Here is a 20,291-nt window from a genome sequence, read left to right on the forward strand (position 1 = left end):
TCGACGCCGGTACTCCAGTTCAGTGAGAGGAGTACGCGGCATCGACGGGGGAGCCTTCCTGCCGCGTCTGGACCTGCGGTAAGTTCGGACTAAGATACTTCGAATTTAGCTACGTTATTAACGTAGCTGAATTTGCGTACCTTAGTCCAAAGTGGGGGGGTAGTGTGGACCAGGCCTTAGACACAGGAAATGGTTTTGAATCAGTTGTTTACTCCATGAAATGATTGTTGATAATAACACTTTGCATCTCTCTAGTGTCTTTCTTCAGAGGATGCAAGAACATTACAAACATTTATTAAGTTTCCCAACACCCTTTATGATGTCACTGTAATATAGTCGTTCTGCAGATGGGCTGAACTGAGACATGGTGCAGTATTGCCAACCCCAAACGTTCAAAAATTCTGAGTCAGACTCACTACAAACCATGAGATTGGCTTTAAAATCATGGGATTATGTAAAAATAATAGATGTGGTGTACTTTTTATCTGCCTTCAGCTTTTTGAGTCTGTAGGGTGCACTGGAGTCACACTTTGATGCTTTCTTCACAGCCACTAGAAACTTACTCTACAGGGCTAGAAACTTACTTTTTCTTTAAGAATGAAGGCTGAAATCATCACATATCCACTTGACTCCAGGAGTTGGGACTTTAAGGAAAGTAAGAATTATCATGAGACTCATGACAAAACCATGAGAGTTGGCAACACTGATACCCAGCAATTCAGAGGCAAAGCTGGGAATAGGAAAATATGTTGGATTTGATTGCGTTTTGCTCTGTGGTGTATATGGTGTCCTGGGAAGATCCTTTCTGTATTCCTGGGCAGGTCTTTGGGGCAACTGAAAACAAGCCTGCCTCCACATAATTTACACAGGTTTTACAATGGGCCCAGAGTATACCTGTACAGGACTCTAGGGCCCAGATTTCTGGTCCAGTCCAGTTGTGCTCAGCATAGGGGCAGGACGGCTGGGGGTGGGGAGCAGGAGTTTCAGCAGCAAAGCTGCCTTAGTGCCATTTGTTCCTTCCTCTGACACTGGCACCAGCCTCAGCATAAATAAGACTTGATCTACTGGGAAAATTAGTTGTGTTAGAAAAAGTTTTAATTGACACATTGTAATTAATAAGCTAACGTGCTAAGTGGTGATTAAAACTGTGCTAATTAAAACATGTTAGATGCTAACACATATTAAGCAAACACTTTTGTCTTAAACAGTTTAAACAGTGCCATAGTGAGGAAGCAAACCTGCACCAGGCCTGGTCTACACCTAAAAATTGGAACAACCTAGCTATGGTCACTCTGGGCTGTGAAAAATTTCACTCAAACTATCGGCCAAGCCAGTCATCTGGGAGGATCTTTCTTTATTCAAACCAATTTGCCCAACCCTTCTGAAAACCTGTAGATGGATGAACCACAAACAACTAACAAAGAGCTCCAGCAGGAATTGATACTCCTGGAGGGTAACAGATACCATTCTCACGGAGCATAACATCACAGCTGCAGAGGCCTGAGAGAAAAGGAGCCATCTGAAGAGCAGACAGTTGAGATGGGGAATTAATGGTTACTTTGTGGGCACTTTACATCAGCAGAAAATAAGCCCAACATAAGGGGCCTCCCCCACACGTGGATTGCCACTCCCTCATTCCAGTCCTAGACAGTCCCCGCCCATCCCCCTGCAAGGGAGAGTGCTGGGGCAGGCCACAGGAGGGGCGTTTTACAGTCTGGCTAATAATCTGTAATGTATTTATCCTCACAACACCACCCCTGCAAGGTGGGGAAGTGCTATGTTTTTTTACAGATGGGGAACTGAGGCCCAGACCCTCAAAGGCATTTAGACTTCCATTTCACTGGCCGTTAGGAGCCTAAATACCTTTGGGTGGGTCTGGGCCTCAGTGACTTGCCCAAAGTCACACAGCAAGTTTGTGGCAACCTGGGTCTTCCAAGTCCAAGCTAACACCCTAACCACTGGGCCATGCTTCCTGTCTTTAGCCTTAGGCCTGCTCTAACCAGTGCCAGGAGGCAACCCAACCCCCCCAGCAGCCCCAGGACATGAGGGAAGCAAGCTGCCCCTTCAGCTGTCTTGCCAGGCTCAGCATCAGCACAGAGATGAATTGAAAGGAGTGGGGGAGTTTTAGGTGAGGAGTGCCTATCTGCCAGGCCCAGTGCCAATGTGAACATTGCAAATAACCCTACTGCGCGGTAGCCCAGGATAGGAAGATCCTAGTGGTCTCAGCAGAATTAAGAAGACAGTATAATACATGACAATTGAACTGGGGAGGGGGGAATAGGAGCACAGGAGTAGGGTGGATCTGTAGACAAGAAGGGAAAATGGGGAGTGGAGAAAAAACTGAATCAACCTTCATTGCCTCTTTCCCCTAATTTATTCAGAATCAGTATCACTGGAATTCTCTGTAACAACAATACAGAAGAGTTAAACCCCTGGGATTTATCTTATAATAATATATGGAGATATACCTATCTCATAGAACTGGAAGGGACCTGAAGGGTCATTGAGTCCAGCCCCCTGCCTTCATTAGCAGGACCAAGCACTGATTTTTGCTCTGTATCCCTAAGTGGCCCCCTCAAGGATTGAGCTCACAACTCTGGGTTTAGTAGGCCAATGCTCAAACCACTGAGCTATCCCTCTTCCCAGCTACAGTTATACCTATAAATAAGGCTATATCTACACTACCGCTTATGTCAGTATAACTTATGTCACTCAAAGGTGTGAATATTCTACCCCCCTGAGTGACCTATATTACACTGACATAAGCATCAGTGGGTATAGTGCTATGTCAGTGTAGCTTATTTCACTCACGGGGGTGGAATTTTAAGCCGACGGGAGAGCTCTGTTCTGTCAGCATAGAGCATCTTCACCAGACTCAAGGCAGCGGCGCAGCTGTATTGGTACAGCTACGCCTCTGCAGCGCTGTATGTGTAGACATGGCCCAATAGGAAACAGCTGAGATATCATGCAGGAGACATGCACAGCTGAGACATTTGTTATACCTAACCACCTAATATCCTGCTTCCCATGTAATCAATGGGAGTCTTGTGTTCAATGTGTGTGTTCACGTGCGCAGGCATACACCTTTGCCCTCCACTGGATGGAATCAGAACAATACAACTGTATGTCATTGGCCTTATTCTGCAGATGACACAAAACTTGGGGCAGTAGTAGATAATGAAGAGGACAGGTCACTGAGACCGAGTGATCTAGATCACTTGGTAAGCTGGGCTGAAGCAAACAATATGTGTTTTAACATGGCTAAATGTAAACGTATACACCTAGAAACAAAGAATGTAGACGATATCATCCCCCATGAGCATTCCTGGAGGCTGGACTAGAGACTACTTTATGCATGTCAGACCCCTGTCTTTGCATGAATGTCCTGAGCCCTGATTTTCCCCACCCCTTTCAATTTCCAGTTCTTACTGTCCCTTGAGGATTGCCATTTCTACTGGAGGTTATGGTGGTTCAGTGATTTGGATCAATATTCATTAGGGATAAATCGACCCAAAGGGAGAATTGGAACCTAGATCTTCAGAATTGTTGTGTGAATCTACTGCTGTTAAATCTCATGCTGGGCAGCTGGAAATGTGCCTGTCAGATCAGCATCACCACAAGTAACATCACTGTTATACCCACTATGCTCAAGTGAAAAGGTGAATAAACTCACCTGCAGGGTGACACCTAATCGATGGGTGTGATGGCATTGGGCTACCTTCTGTTGGAGCAGCCAGAAGCACAGCCAGCAGAGCGAGAGGATCAGCACCTTCTTTGGCATGGTTGGTAGGGAAAGGTGTCAGGAGAGGAAGAGAAGCAAGGACTGCAGTGTCTGAATGAGTGAAGCTTGAACCATAGTTAAATAAACTCCCATCCAGCTCAGATGCTCAGCAGAGGGAGAAGTATTGTGGCACTTTGAAGTTTTGCATAAGTGGACACACCTGACACTAGGGAGTAACTGCTGTGCCTGATCCATGATGTTACTGATGGTCAAAGTTACCCTGAGGCTGTTCTGTCTCAACTGCCTCCTGAATCCTTTCTGAGACTGAGGCCCAGTCTACTAAACGTTTAGGTCATCATTGATATAGTGGGGAGTGAAAAATCCACACACCTGAGCACCGTAGTTATGCTGACCTAAATCCTAGCATAGATGCAGCTAGGTCAATGGACGAGTGCTTCCATTGATACAGCTACTGTCGCTCAAGGAGGTGGTGTTTCTACAGTGACCATGTCTACACATAGAGCGCTGCAGGGGCACTGCTATACCGATACGGATGCACCACTACAGCACGTGTGGTGTAACTTATGTTGCTCAGGGGGGTGGAATATTCACACCCCTGAGCGACATAAGTTTTGCCGACATAAGTGGAGGTGTTGACATAGCCAGTGATGGGAAAAAGTCCTCTTGTTGCGGTAGGCTGAGGCTATGTCTACACTACCACGTATGTTGATATAACTTATGTAACTCAAGGGTATGATTATTCCACCCCCTTGAGCGACATAAGTTACACCGACATAAGCACCGGTGTGAAGTTATTCTAGATTTACCTTAGTGTAAATGAGTACAGAATTTGGCCCAAAGTTCTCTTACTCATGCAGCCCAGATCTTAAACACTAGGCCTGGTGATGAGAAGTTATGGGGATGAGGGGCAGTGGTGCCAATTCAGATATTTCTTGAGGAGTGGAGCAAATTATAGTCCTTGCCCCCAGCAGGGACCCCATTCCGATTCCCCCCACCAAAAAAAAAATTGAATGGCATTGTAACCCTGTGCCATTGGTGAGGGGCATTTGTTTCAGTCAGTGTGGGACCTTGGAGCCAGGAATTAAAAAGTGAGCAAACCAGAGTTTCCAGCTGTAATGAGAAACTGACAAGCTGACCTCATCCTGCTTGACTGGTTCTGTTACATAGCTGTTAATGGCCCCAGGGAGAAGACACTGGGAGAAAGGAGAGGCAATTTTGTTCCTCTTGCAGTGAAAAGGGATGGGAATGGAGAATTGTGCGAGCACTACAGGGTAGATTCTCACTAAACTAGTGTATGTCTGCCCAGCATGGCTATGGCTGGGCTACCTGAGATAGCTTGAATCCAGCTAGTGCAGGTACAAATAGCAGTGAAGACAGTGCAGTGAAGGCTTCAGAGTGGGCTAGTATGAGTATGTACCCAGGGTGTAGCATGCTTATACTACCTGTGCTGAAGCCTGCACTGCACTGTCTTCACAGCTCTTGGTACCTGCACTAGCTGGATTCAGGCAGGCTCAGGTAGGCTATCTCATGCACAGCTTTTGCTGTGTAGTTATGTCCTAATCACTCTCCTGAACTTACACTCCAGCTGCCCTCTCTGCCTGCTGAATGCCTCGCTTCAATCCTCCCATTGCCCTTGCTGGTGCCCTGCGGTCACCCTCTTTGTATTGCTCTGTCTCCCTGCTAATGGCTCCATATTATCCCATGTTGCCATGTCCCCCTGCTGACTGGCGGTGTTACACTCCAGTTGCCCTCTCCCATTTGCTGACTGCCTGGTGTTGTGTGCTTCTCTCACTGTGTCACATTGTCTCATTGGGTAAATCCCATTTTTCATGGACTACATCCTCTTTCTTAAAGCGAGCAGGAATGCTATAAGGCTGAAATAAAAGGAGGGTAAATAACAGAATCCATGAGCCTTGTGATGTACTTCCTTCTCCATAAACCCAGAAAGATCAGGCAGATTGAGGTTGCTTCTCATAGCCCCACAAACTATTACTTCTATTTACATAGACTTGGTAATTGTAACTTATGGATGGATTCCTCACCCCATCCTATTCTTATCCTGTCTGTCTGCAGGTCTGGAGAGAAAAGCACCCCATTGCCCCATTTCTCCCCCAATTACAAGTTCTTGCCCTGCAAATCATAAGGTTGGTCATGTTTCTGGGGTAGAAAGAAGTGCCATCTCTAAGAATGAAAGAACTAAAATGAACTTTTGTTAGCTGCTGGTGCCACTCTGTGGGCCTTACCTGCATCACATTTCATGTAGCTTCACAAAACTTGTTCACCTCCTGTGTTGCTGTTTGAATGTCTTATCCCCCAATAACCACGAATTAAAACAGGCAAGGCGAAGGTGAGAGGAGTTTAGAAACGGATCTTACGGACAGCAAATAGCTTCAATGCTTGAGTCCCGGTGCACATGTGGTGCCCAGCACAAGGCTTTTCCTTGTGTTATCCTTTGGACATTTTTCCAGTATTATTTACTAAGGCAAATGGATTTGCTGAAGAGTGAAATGGTGGCAAAGGAGAGAAAGTTCAAAGGAGAGATTGTGGAGCTAGATATCTGGGGGTTAGATTAGATGACCCCTGCAGTCCCTTCTAATACTATGATCTTCTGAGTTTGGAGCTGAAATCTACCAGTTATTCAGGGTTTGTCTGACCTACAGCAAAGGCTCACCAGAGCAGTGACAGAGGTTGCCTCTTGTTCCCTAACAATCGTGCAGTACATTTATAAGGGACACCGAGTTTTTAATATTCATAGATACGCAATTTTGTTAAGATCGCATTAAAATTAATGCATTTTCCCCACAGATACAAACAGATACTGTCCATGACCATGACTTGAAAATGAAAAATGAAAGAACAAAAGTAAAGCCTTCCTGAGAGAGCCGTGTGTGTGTGTATGTGTGTGAGACAGAGACAGAATTGCTGCCTCTCTCTGCAGACAGTAGAGTTCTTAGGGATTTAAAGGCACTTTACATAGAAAACAAAGATATAGCAATCACGTAGCCAAATGAACCACAGTTGTAAATACATCTCAATTAATTTCAATCAGTATTATTGGAAAGTTGCCATTACCAAACCTTGTAGAAGAAGAGAAAAAGAAATAGACAATTTAAACTGAAATTGGACTAATTTGAATTTAGTATTTTGAAAAGGGTAAAGAACTTGAATGCCAGGTATTATTGAAAGATTCATGGAGAATTCTTCTTCAGCTGTGTGAATGTTTCAAAACGTACAATCTGAGTGCTGGGTATTAGGCCATGATTTCTTATGGTATCATTTAATTTCTTAGTGTCTGTGCTTTGTTATTTGAAATTATGATTTACCATTTAAGCTCCACTTGACAAACACTGGGCCTGATCCTGCACCATTAAAGCCAATAATCGTTTACCAATGGGAACAGGATCCAGGCTGTGAAGCAGCTTGTCCATTGCTATGATAAAATAAGAATTGGGAATCCAGAACTAATTCCCCAGTTGAATATATCATGGAGATGTGTTTTATTAGGCTGATTGGTGTAAGACCTATGGGTAGGAGTTCAATAAAAAAGGACATTAAAATGTTTCAGGACCGCGTTTAATTTTTAAAAATAGATTCATAGATCTGTAGATTCATAGAATTTAAGGCCAGAAGGGGTCCTTAGATGATCAAGTCTGACTTCCTGTATAACACAGGCCATTAAATTTCACCTAGTGACCAGTTTTCATTGAAGTATATAAATAAAAACCATTTGAAAGGCAGGAAATGTGGACTCAAAGTTCCACAAACGTCTTTAGCGCTGACTTTGGATCAACTCCAATGGTGATATTGGTATAACGTGTATTACATACGAACACATTTATGCCTAAAGCTAAGGCCTGGTCTAGTTCTCATTGAAGTCAATGACATAATTTCCATGGTCTCCAGTGCTGATGGATCAAGCCTATAAGCAGGACAGGGCTGGGGCCATATGTTAGAGGGGACAGACAGATGACTTCAGCCCTGCAGGAAGCCCAGACCAGAAGTAGGGCAGTGGGTGGGATGCCAGAGAACTGTGTGACCCTGCAGTTGCAGAGGGTTTGGGGAGCTCAGGATGTGGAAGGAAGGCAGGACAAGTTCCCAGCACTAGAAGTTAATGGGCTGGAGAGACTGTCTTAGGAAAGAAGGATAAAAAGCAATTTTAGGTTGGCCATCTGGAAAAGCTTCCTGATGGTGAGATGTATTAGGCTGTGGAATGGACTCCCAAGGCAAGTGGATCAAAAAAATTGTTCACCAATCATTAATAGGGTTGACTAGCATCACATGTACATCACTTGTGTCCCAACTATGGGCTTTATTTATTGTTAGATTGTAATATGCAGTACTGTTGCTAGTGTGTAAGATCATGAAGTGAAAGAATTAAAAAAAACATTATGTGGGCAAGGAGAGGATGTGATCTGCTGCTGCAATAGAGAGCCACACTATCTGCATTTTAATGTCATCATTTTTTATTTACAGTGATCGTTATATTAGCAAGGGATAGATCTTAGTTCAGAGAATGGCAGAATGTTCGCCTGCTTGGAGAATTCTCAGAGGTCACAGTATAATTATTGCACATCACCTCTCAATAGATCCCTCCAATTCATCACAGCTTGGATGATAGTCATATTTTGAAAAGTGACTGTATAAATGGCATTGTGGGGCTCCATGCCTATAATCTTTCTGGGACTCCAGATCAAATTAATAAAAATAAAAATGTTGTTTTTTCTAGCTGCTGACTCTGTAAACTCAGCCTGAGCTCCAAGAATCAAGCAGGGTTCTTTTTTCCCGTACATCAACACCAATAGTAAAAGCACTCCAGGCCAAATTCTGCCCTCAGTAACACTTGTGCAGTCCCATTCCCATCAATGGCTTTGCACAGGTGTAACCAGACTTCAGTAAATAATTCTGTGGATGATGCAGAAGAAGGCATAGACTTCAGCTTCTTCTCTCTGAACTGTGATGGCTCTTCAGGATGAACACACAAAGAAGATATTTTAGTCACTAAAGTCAGTCACTCTGAGTTTGATACATGCACACAGTAGAGCTACTGAATGAAAAGTGACCATTTTTACAGTCACTTTTCAGAATATAATGCACCCTAAATACTTTATTAAGAGAATAATCACAAATATTAGAAATTTAACAAACTCAACAGCACTCTTGCTAATGCTCTACACACTCATTTCTCAAGGGTGATGTTGTGCTTCTCATTTTGAGGCTTGAATTTTCCTTCAATGCAGCTGATGATGTGAAGGGAGTGGGTGGGACGTTTCATCCATCTCAATCTATTTCATATGCTAAAAGGAGAGAAAGGGTATGATGCATGGTTAAAAATTGAATTGAATTCTTTGGTCTGGAGCCAGCATGCCTTCACCATCCAAAACAGAGATAGATTGGATAGAGACCTACAATATGGAACCCCGCCACTTAACATCTTTCTTATTGGGATTTTATAAGTTATGGATGTTATGGGGACCACCCAGATGCTACAAGGGCCTTATAAAAATGGGCTACCAATCCACAACAACCTGCAGGATGGAAAAAGGTACAGAGCCAATGCAGTCAGTGATCTAGACCTTGTGTCCTGGTGTCAAGAAATCCCAGGCTGAGCAGACACATAACTATTGACCTCAGAGAAGGAGAGCATCTGGGATGTGGTAGCCTGCATTGCCTTATGAATTATTAATACGGAGAGACCAAAACTGGAACCATGTATCCAGATCCCATCCTGAATGTCAATGGTTCAAATATAATGAAACCTTAATCCAAACAGACCTGGGTTTTGCAAAACACATCTCAGAGTGACAAGGTTTGGCAAAACAAAAACCCACCATTGGTTGTTCTCACCTCCAGCAATTAAATCCCTGGCTTCATAAGCCAGGAGGAGATGGGAACACCTCAGTAACAATTCATCCTGGATTCTTTAGCCTTCAAGGCCACCTCTGATTAAGACAGAAGAGAGGAGTCAAATGGTGCATGCAGAAATGGCAGGACTGTGATCTTTTTGGAGGAGAAGAGGAATGACAACAGAATAGACAGAGCAGAATCCACTTACAGGGGTCAGATCCACTTCCACTGCTTTCCTCGGGGAGGCTGGATTGACCTACAATGAACAAAAATCAGAGGCTTAATCCTGGAAACTCTACATAGTTAGAATAATTAAGTGCTTTGAGATCTACTGATGAAAAGTGCTACATCAGAGCTAGGCATTATTATTATTATTTTAGTAAGAACTAAACCTGCAGTGGTGTAACCCTCTGGTCAGTGAGTGTTATCTGTCTCTTTCTCAGCCCGACCCACAGAGAATGTGAGTCTGCTTGCGCTCTGAGCTAGAGAGCCTGTCATTTTAGTTCAATCTGTAATGACTCGTGTTTAGCTGTGGAGGCCCCTGGTTCAATCCCTGGTGTTGGCCCAGATGACACTCATTACAGTGGGGAGTCCCTTTAATCCATGGATATAAGGATAGATCATATACAGCTGAGGAGAGCATTTATATGGCACTGGACCCAGCCTGTCCTTTCCTGAGGGCCAAATCAGGGAGCTGCTTAGGTTGTGGGTGAGTAGGAGGCTAAAATTCAGTGCATTGTGGAGGATTCAGGTGCAAGGAGCGGACTAGGGGCTTCTTTCACCTTGTCAGTCTCTCTTGGCAGATAAGTAGAGAAATGTAAAAGCAGTAACAAAGGCCTGGTCTACACTTACCCCCCAAGTCGAAGTAAGGTACGCAAATTCAGCTACGTGAATAACGTAGCTGAATTCGACATACCTTACTTCGAACTTACCGCGGTTCAGACGCAGTCCACACGCGGCAGGCAGGCTCCCCCGTCGACTTCGCGGTACTCCTCTCGTCTAGCTGGAGTACCGCAGTCGACGGGGATCACTTCCTGGTTCGATTTATCGCGTCCACACCAGACGCGATAAATCGAACTCGGAACTTCGATCCGCAGCCGTCGAAATACCCGGTAAGTGTAGACTAGCCCAAAGTAACAGAAAGAAACAGAATTAACTTACCCATAGGTTGCCCACTGGGCTCCCAGCCTAGCTCTCCACTAACTTGTCCACTAGAATCACCACTTGCTTCTCCGCTAAGCTCCCCACTTGCTTGCCCAGATTCAAAGGCACCAGATTCCTCTTGGAGAAACAAAAGAGAATAATATATAAATATGTATCACAGTTAGGTAACAACTCTCCCTCAGTAATGTTATCCTTATGCTTTGGGCTCTAGTCCCATGGGATCAGGGAATGAAATGTACACAGTGTATGATGCTCTCATTTGCTTCCATTTTTTGCCTCCCTTCCAACCCCAGCCCATCCTTGGGATTCAGAGGGGGTGATAGTTTTTCTCACTAGGATGTGGAGAAACCCTTTGGGAAACTGAAAGGCAAGGATATTAGGGAGCCATGAGAGTAAGTATTAGTGATATCCAGCAGGGTCCAAGCTCCTGTGTGATAAACGGGGATCGTCCCGAACCTGCACCCCAGCTGCTACAGGGCCTGCAGTGCTTTATTATAATTAGGCTGATTGCTTAGGAGGTAATTCAAATGGACCAGAATATAGTAAAGGATGGATACACTCACCAGATTTGTCCCCACTTAGCTCCTCTGTAAAAATAAATGAGAAATTTATCAGAATAGACAAGAACTTGTCCAGCTCAGAAACGTTCCCACATATTCAGGGCTCATTTCCTGTCCTGATCACATGGATCTGAGTGTGTGTACAGGTCAAACACAAGGAGAAGGTTACTGAGGTTAACCAGAATGTGCAGGAAACAGAACAGACCTAGACATGTTTGGAGACTTGCCAAAGAGGAGGTTTAAATGCCAGTAATTTAAACCAGCAGCTCATTCCAAAAGAAATCAAAACAAAAATTGTCATACACCAAAATCTTGATCTGGAAACAGCCCATATTTAGGGGAACAGGGACTATCTGTGCCTTTTTCTCTGATTCTTGTACAGCAATGAGCACATTGTCAGAGGGGTAACAGATAATAACAATATTGAAATAACTGGATTTACTGGGTAAGAAGCACAGAAGAGAGGATTGTGAGAGCCTTAAGATGGAGAAAGAAAGAGAATGGATCAAATCCATCCCTGTGTGACTGCAGGGACGTTCATAATGTGTTCAGGTTACCTTGTGCTTGTATGAGAAGAGGCATAAGCAAAACAAGCAGCGCTGGGAGGATCAAGATTTTCGGCATAGTTGATATCTTGTGTGAAGCTTGAGTGTCAGGTGAAGAAGAAAAATGAAGGTTTCAGTGTCCAGCTGAAAGGAGCTAGGGGTATATGTAAAGCAAATCCCCAGTCCTGCCCTCTCCACAATCTACCTGAGAACAAGAGGTTCAGGTTACACACATGTAGGATAATAAAAATAAAGAATTAGAGTTAGCTTAAGTTTAGTTAAGGAAATATATATGTGTTGTAAAGAAAGGCCTTGAAAATAATGAGTTATAAGGTCAAAAGGAATGAAGTAGGGAAGATGTCCAGAGATGCAAATATCATAGAATCATAGAAGTGTAGGACTGGAAGGGGCCTCAATAGGTCATCTAGTCCAGTCCCCTGCAATCAAGACAGGAGTAATAGGCATTTCCCACATCTAACTTCTGTGATTTGGTTCCAGGCACATTATCAGGAACACTGTTCTGTTTCTTTCCCAATAAGCAGACTTTGTTACAGTTTATCCCAGGAATTGCCTTCCCAGGAAATGTTGAAGATTGCTAGGGATCATGAATATTGAGTTTTCTGCTAATGGACAGAATTCATTCTCACAGGACAAGTTGTGAAATGTCACAAACTCCCATCTCTGCAGAATTAACCCTGCCCTATATTAGACAACTTTATCCCGTCCCCTGATAACCTGTCTGTAAAGCAGCCTGTAGGAACAATGCACCCAATTCCCAAAAGAAAGGGTTTAAAATTTTCCATATTAAGAGATTTCAAATACTTGTCTAACATTTTACTAGTTACCTTTCTCAAGTCACTAAAATGTCTGTTTTAGGCTGTGCCTGCTGAACAAGGTCACTCCATCCTGCTTGCATTCTTTTAATTATCTTGTTCAACCCTCACAGAGCTAATACTATGTGGATAATATGTCAAGGGAGGCAGCACTTATCAGGAAAGGCTAAGAGAGTAGGTAAAAGGGCAGAGAGAAACCCTGAGACAGAACCATCAGGAATCAGAGCCACTGAACTGAGACCAAGGAAAAAGCCAGGACAATCTAAGCAGTCAGAGGATTCCAGACAAAAGGAGATGGGTGAGAAGCAAAAGAGAGAGAAGTTCCTAGAATGCTGTAACACCAGCTTTGACCAGCCTATTTAATTTTAATAACTATTTATTTTGATTTCTAATATACAAAGTTTTTTTAGAGAATCTCTCTCCTCTTTGGAGACAATTCCACAGTCTCAACAGATTTGACTCAATACTTTGAATTTCTAAAGCACCTTCCATCCAAAGTTCTGCAGATTTTACAAATTCATGAATTAATCTTAACACCCAGGTGAGCGTTATTATTTGCATTTTACAGATGGGATAACTGAGACAAACAACAGAGGTGAAGTGACTTGCCACGTTCAACTAGGAAGCCTATGGCAAAGCCAAGAACAGAGCCTAAGTTTCCTGATCCCAAGGTCTGTGATTTAACCATATGGCCATTTCCCCTTCTCAAATGTTTCTCAAATAGGCAACCTATTTTTTCTTCGCTAAGTTTTTTCCTATTTTCTTCTATTTATACCCTCATTGATCACTTACACAGTTCCTCCCCTCCTTGGCATTTCAACCATTATTATTCAATCTTCTTCAGAAAGGTGACTTCCAAGTCTTCTCTAAAGTTTTATAATTAAGAAAGCCTGGACAGCCTAGCTTTAACACTTCAGAAAAAGGGATTGCCATATATCTCATCAGAGAGGAAAATGTCGTGAGTCAGAGGCTTTATATGTTTGTGTGTATGTGTGCGGGCGTGCATGTATGGGTGAGAGAGAGAGAGATTTTGTTTGCCAACTGCTGAAGGGCCAGAGATTCCATTATCCTGATGTGGAGCCTAAGGAGCCATGGTCCGCGAAGCAAGCTGTATCTGAGAATCACCCGACTGATGAATTAAAGACTTGATCAGCTGATCTGTCCACAACATCCAAAATGAAACCAGAGCTGAGCAGAGAACCGAAAGAACCCGCTAAACACCTGCCCATCTGTCATCCATTGATTTTTGTCTGCCAGCAACCATCAACACCCAGATATTTCTGGACAGAACCTAAGAAACACTACGTAGAAACCAAACACTGACAACTGAAAGCCACAAACTCAGCTAACAGTCCCACACATGCAGTAATATCTTCCCTCTGCTGAGAATGAGGGAGAGATTAAACTTCTCAGCTGAAGATGTCTAAAACATTGTAATGGGCTGTGTGCCAAAGCCACATGCCAGCAGACAGGATATGGGAGCTCTGTATGCCAGTTTCGCAGTAACCAACCAAGATGACACCTTAAATCTTTTTAATTCACAATTCCTTATTTTAGTCAAAAGATTATCCCCCCTTCAGTTTTAGTGAGCTACACACACACACACACACACACACACCTCTCTGCACCACTGTTCATAGTTACCTTTCGGAAGATTGACCTCTCCACTGAAGATCCTTCTGCAGCAACCTGACACCTGGTTATCTGCTTACATGTCTGTCTGGCTTATAGTCAGCGATGATTTCTAATTGGTTTGAAAATTGTTTCTTATCTCCATATTTGCATATATGCAATTTACTCTGGAGCTGCCCATTTCTGAACTGGTGAGTTTATGTGGCTGGTATTGCAGGAGCTAGCAATGAGATTTCCCAGTACATAGTTCTCCTACTGATTGTTACTTCTGGTTTCTGCTGTTTTATTGGACAAATGACATAAAACCCCATATAGTTTTAGAATCGATAGATTCATGGCCTTCTCTTGCTTCTAATGAAGGGACTAATTAATTTAGATTGGAGATTTAATTTGTTAGTGTAAGGTTATTTGAGATCTGTAGGTTAAAGACAGGTATTACTAAAGAGACAACCTCAAATTGAAATCTAGTCAATTTATTATATATATTGTCATTAGTCATTTCAGGTTCTTCAGCTGTCTGCAAGGCCTCCTGCCAATTCTTATGCTTGTACAACTACATTTCCCTAATTTAAAAAAAAAATGTTTCTCTCCTCTGTTGCTGTGTGAGGTTATACCAGGGACGATTTTGGCCCAGTGCATGTATCTGCAGTGTGCAAAATGAAGTAGTGAGCATGCTATGCTCAGTACAAAAAATTAATATCTTTGCCTTATCAGTACTATTTTTTTCCAGTTTCACTACTATTTCCCTTAAGGGCAGCTGCCAACATGACAAGCTCGAGCTGTTTTTTAATAAAACTCTTATTGTTTACAATAGGCTCATCAAAAATCAATACAGTGCATTGAAAACAATAACATAAATGCAAATAGAGATAAATGCCCAAATACAGGGGCCCAATCCTGCATGTGCTTCTCATGCCGAACTTGCACTCTAGGACTAGGGCCCATAAATTTTAGCCTACACAGAGGAGGTGGAAGCCCCACAGTTCAGAACTGGTAGAACATAGGACATCTTTTATTGGACCAACTTCTGTTGGTAAGAGAGACAAGCTTTCTTGTAATTTAATTAGGAATGTAATTTAAGAACAAACACTAACATAATAATAAATAAAATTAAATACATCAGAGTCTGAGCCGGATGGAGCTCAGTTCAGGCTGAGGACAGTGATTTCACTGAAGCTGCAGAGGTTGGACGATTAACACAAAGTAAAGCGTTGCAGTAAGTTAGAAGGACCAGGATGAGAGACTTACCTGGACAAGCAGTAAGGAACAATTCAGGTTGAACTACGGGTAGCCTAAACAATGAGATGAACCTGAATAAGTCCCCACCCCATCCTAACCCCTCCCATCAGAGCCACCTAACCCTTTCCAAAGTTTGGAGAGGGGTTAGAAATTCAGAACCAGATCAGAAGTTGGCAGCTGGCTTTCATCTATAATTGTGGCAACTGGAATAGCTATTGCGGAATAGCTTATTCCACAATAGCTATTGTGACAAAATCAGGCTGGATAGCTGTAAGAGAGTGGTGGAAGGTGGTATAGCCTTGGAATGATAAAGGCCCTTTTCTGTATAAATTGAGAAGGGTCAACTAGGGACATGTGAGTCCAGTTAGGGGCTGCCTGAGACGTTTAAAAATCCCTCCTCTGGTGAGGGAGGAGGAGGAGAGAGAAGCTGCTGCAGAGCTAGTGGCAGCAGAGAGAGAGAGAGAGGCTTCTCCAGGCTGGGTGAGAGGCTGATCTCCTCCCTACAGGGGAAACAACCAAACTGACTGCCTGTTTAGGGGAAGGACTGGCACCGCAGGGTAGGGTGACCAGATGTCCCGATTTTATAGGGACAGTCCCGATATTCGGGGCTTTTTCTAATAAAGGTGTCTATTACCCCCCATGCCCTGTCCTGATTTTTCACACTTGCTAACTGGTCACCCTACCGCAGGGCCAATAACAGGACAACACCTCACAGACAGGGGGCATGAAAAAATATCCCCCTTTTATTTTGTGTTAGTGAATTTCTTTCTTTCGTTTAGTGAAGGAGCACTCCTTGAGCCTGCCTGGAGGATAGGGTGACCAGACAGCAAATGTGAAAAACCGGGACGGGAGTGGGGGGTAATAGGAGCCTATATAAGAAAAAGACCCAAAAATCGGGACTGTCCCTATAAAATCGGGACATCTGGTCACCCTACCGGAGGCCTACCTTGAAAATAGTGCTAAATAAACACAGAGTGGGAAGACAAACACTGTCCAGAGTGAGGCTGATTTACCCCAAACCCCACCACTGCCAGAAGGGGAAGCACTAAGCCATGTGAGAGGGAGGAGGTGCCTTTCCGCACTGTGTCAATACAGTTCTCTGTGTAGACAAGCTCTAACTCCAGGTTTGAATTTTGCATCTTAGGCCCATATCTATGTACAAAGCCGATCATTTGATAATTGCTGACATTATGGAAATAAGCAATAAATTCAAATGGTTCCGTTTTCAAAGAAACTACATGGATGAGACGCAACTGCAGTGTGATTGTGACGTTCCCCTGGTGTTATCTGGATAGGCCAGTGATCTGCTAGGTCACTCCAATCCTCGACTCTGGGAGCCAGCCTTAACCTGCTCTGCTGTGAGAACCCCCAATCCCCGGCTGTTCACGCACAGCCTCTAGCATGTAAGCTACGTGAGTGAGCATTTTTGGCCAGCCACTGCTTGGATTGTGCAACCGAATGACACTAGCCAATATCTCCGGTCCCAGACGCAACCCTAGGAACCTCCGTCTTGCAGTGTCCAGTTATGCCCTCTGGACGCTGCAAGCTTATATAAGTTCGTCAATTTAACAAAGAAATTGATATGCACCAGGCTTGTTATCCCAAGGGGAGGATGTGATGAAGTGGGAATGTTCTTAATGTTTTCTCTGAGTGCTGTGTGGGTGCCTCAGTTTCCCCTATGCATTTCTCGAGTGTCTAGGGGTGTGTGATTGTTGCAGAGCCCTAGGGGGGCAGTGTGATCCTGTCTGCACAGAGAATGGCTGACACCCTATCCCCTGGCAACTGATGGCCTGGACCCCTCCTCTGCGAAGGTGCCAACTGAAGGTGTTAGAGAACAAAGAGATCAGGTGACCTCCTGGCCCGGGAAAGAGACAAAGGTGAGAGAGTTTTCAGTTTGGAGCTGGCTGGGAAGATGGAGGGGAGCCCAGATAGGGCTCTGGCCTCCCTGCGCCCTTCCTCCCCCCCCCCCCCGCAAGATGGACCTAACTGAGGGGGTCCTGTTGTCTATACCTGCAAGGCCTGTCTTGGACTGTGTTCCTGTCGTCTAAATAAACCTTCTGTTTTACTGGCTGGCTGAGAGTCATGGTGAATCACAGGAAGCCGGGGGTGCAGGGCCTTGTCTCGCCCAACTCTGTGTCAGAGTCTCTGACACGCTTCAAACCAAATGCACTGCTTCAGGTAGAATAAACAAACAAATTTATTAACTACAAAAGATAGATTTTAAGTGATTATAAGTCAAAGCACAACAAGTCAGATTTGGTCAAATTAAATAAAAGCAAAACACATTCTAAGCTGATCTTAACACTTTCAGTGCCCTTACAAACTTAGATGCTTCTCATCACAGGCTGGCTGGTTGCCCTTCATCAAGGCTCTCCCCTTTGATCAGCACCTCAATCGCTTGGTGGTGATTTCTGTAGATGGAGGTAGAAGAGAGAGAGCATGGCAAACGTCTCTCCTTTTCATCATGTTCTTTCTTTCCTCTTGGCTTTGCGCCCCATCCCTTCAGAGTCAGGTGAGCATCACCTCATCGTAGTCCCAAACTGACCAAGGGAAGGGGGGTGACTCACTCGAGAGTCCAACAGATCCTTGGTTGCTGCCTAGGCCAGTGTACTTTGTTCCTGTGAGTCTGGGCTGGGTTTGTCCCATACATGCCCTGATGAGGTGTGAACTGCCTCTCTGCTCCTGGAGAGTTTTGCCTGGGCTTGTTTTAAGCCAGGAGGACACATTTTCAGCCTCATAACTATATACATGAAATTACAACCTATAATATTACTATAACAACGATGCTCAATGCATCATGAGACTTCTGAAGACACCAAACATAACAAAGGTTGCATTGGATACCACACAATCATATTATAAGGATGAACCTGGGGCTGCAGGGTGTTCCCCCGAGGTACAGAGTGTCACAGTGATCAAACTGAAAGCCTATCTTTTATCAAAATCATTTAAAAGAAAGAGCAATTTATGAGCACTTTCAACCAGCATTTGATGATCTTTCATTGAAGAGAGACTTGCTGAATTGAGTTATCTGGAAAAGATTGAGACAAAAGGTATTAATTACAGACTTTTTTCTTTTGAATGCATAACCGGACTATAGTGAGTGCCCTCTCTTGGGGAGTAGGAGAGGAGTTGTGTCATTTTGGGCTTTGTTATAAATTTAAGCATGGCCAAGAACTGGTGATCGGGAATATGAAGGGGGAGCCATTGCCACAACATGCCCTCTTTAGGCCTCTTGCTTGTACCGGGTTCCTCCACCTTTCCCCATTCCCATGATACCCACACCACAACTGCCACAGGAGCTGCTGTTTTGTCTACACTCTAACAATTTCCTGGGAGAACAATCATGAGAGAGAATAAACACATTCTGCAGGTCTGTGGGAAATTATTCAGCTCCCGTCAATAGTAGGGCTGCTTTCTACGCTCCGTTCTTTGTAAAAGCCCAGTGTTCCAATGTCAGTCCCATCCCCAGCATGATGTGCCCTCTGTCCTGACAGACACCAATCCCCACAGGACTTTTTTCTTATCTCCACAACTCGCTAAATGTCCCCATATGCCTGATATTGACAGCTGCAGTACTTTTCTGAAATTGCACCCTGCAATCCACCGGGGCCCTGCTGTCATTACTATGAAGATTTTTTATTTGAAGCTCCGAGCAGACTCTATTGTTCTTTTGGGCGCACTAGGTCCAAGACTAACACACCTTGTGCTGCCTGGGGGCAGCACACAGGGTCTCCCTTAGTCCTGGCCTTGACTCAGCAGTTATGGAAGCAACTACTGGCTACACTAACAGTATGATGGTTAAGGTATATGGTGTATTTGTGGGGTTATCTCCCATCCAACTTGAAAAATCTAAAATTAAGTTACCACTTCTAAAAAGTGGCCTCAAATAAAAGGAGCAGAATCCTGGTAGTTAGCCTGATTGGTAATTCCACCAAAACATGGATTGTGTCAGAACTTGCTTAGTAAAGTATAAAATGGCCCATTATACACAAAACCAGCAGGGGAAGCTAGATATTATCTGAGTGCAGCTGTGAAGTGGCTGGACAAGTGAATTGTGACAGGGATGTAGCTGAAGGGGGTCCTTCCACATCCTGGTCTGATGTCTGAGCATATTTTCATGAAAACAAATTCTTGGATAAAAATGACTTACTCTGTGTCAATTGGTCTGCAGCACTTACCATCACGTGTTTACACAGCGCTGAGCTAAGAGGATCACAGTAACTAGCAGAATCAGTGTAATAATCCCAAGGACTGCAATAATGTACAACCAGCCTGAGCATTGAGAGGTGGGACCTGCCCATAAGAAAAGGAAGAGGTGGTTTGCAGTGGACTGAAGCAGCTGACATTTAGCACTCTGTTGCCTGTTTTGCCTCCCAGAGAAATATCTTTTCCATCACTGGAGGAAACTCATACCCATAGTCTGACCAGCTCTAATTTCTAGCCTTTGTGACTGAGGAGAAATGACTGAAAATGTGAACATCAAAGGCTGAAAACCCAGACAGCAAATAAAAAGAACCCCAAATGTACTATCTTTAAGGTCTCCAAATTGTTAAGCCAATCTCTAGATTTTGGAGGCCTGACCCATAATGTTGAATGCTTGTGGTTCTACTTTATAGAAGTGGTAAATAACCTGAGCCTTATGAAGATATGGAAAGCAGGTAGGGCTTGAGAGTGAATCTCCAACACAATGGGAGAGAAGCAAAGGGGAGGACAAGGAAATGGTTTGATA

Source organism: Emys orbicularis, chromosome 1 (genome assembly GCF_028017835.1).
Source record: "Emys orbicularis isolate rEmyOrb1 chromosome 1, rEmyOrb1.hap1, whole genome shotgun sequence".
Lineage (NCBI taxonomy): Eukaryota > Metazoa > Chordata > Testudines > Emydidae > Emys > Emys orbicularis.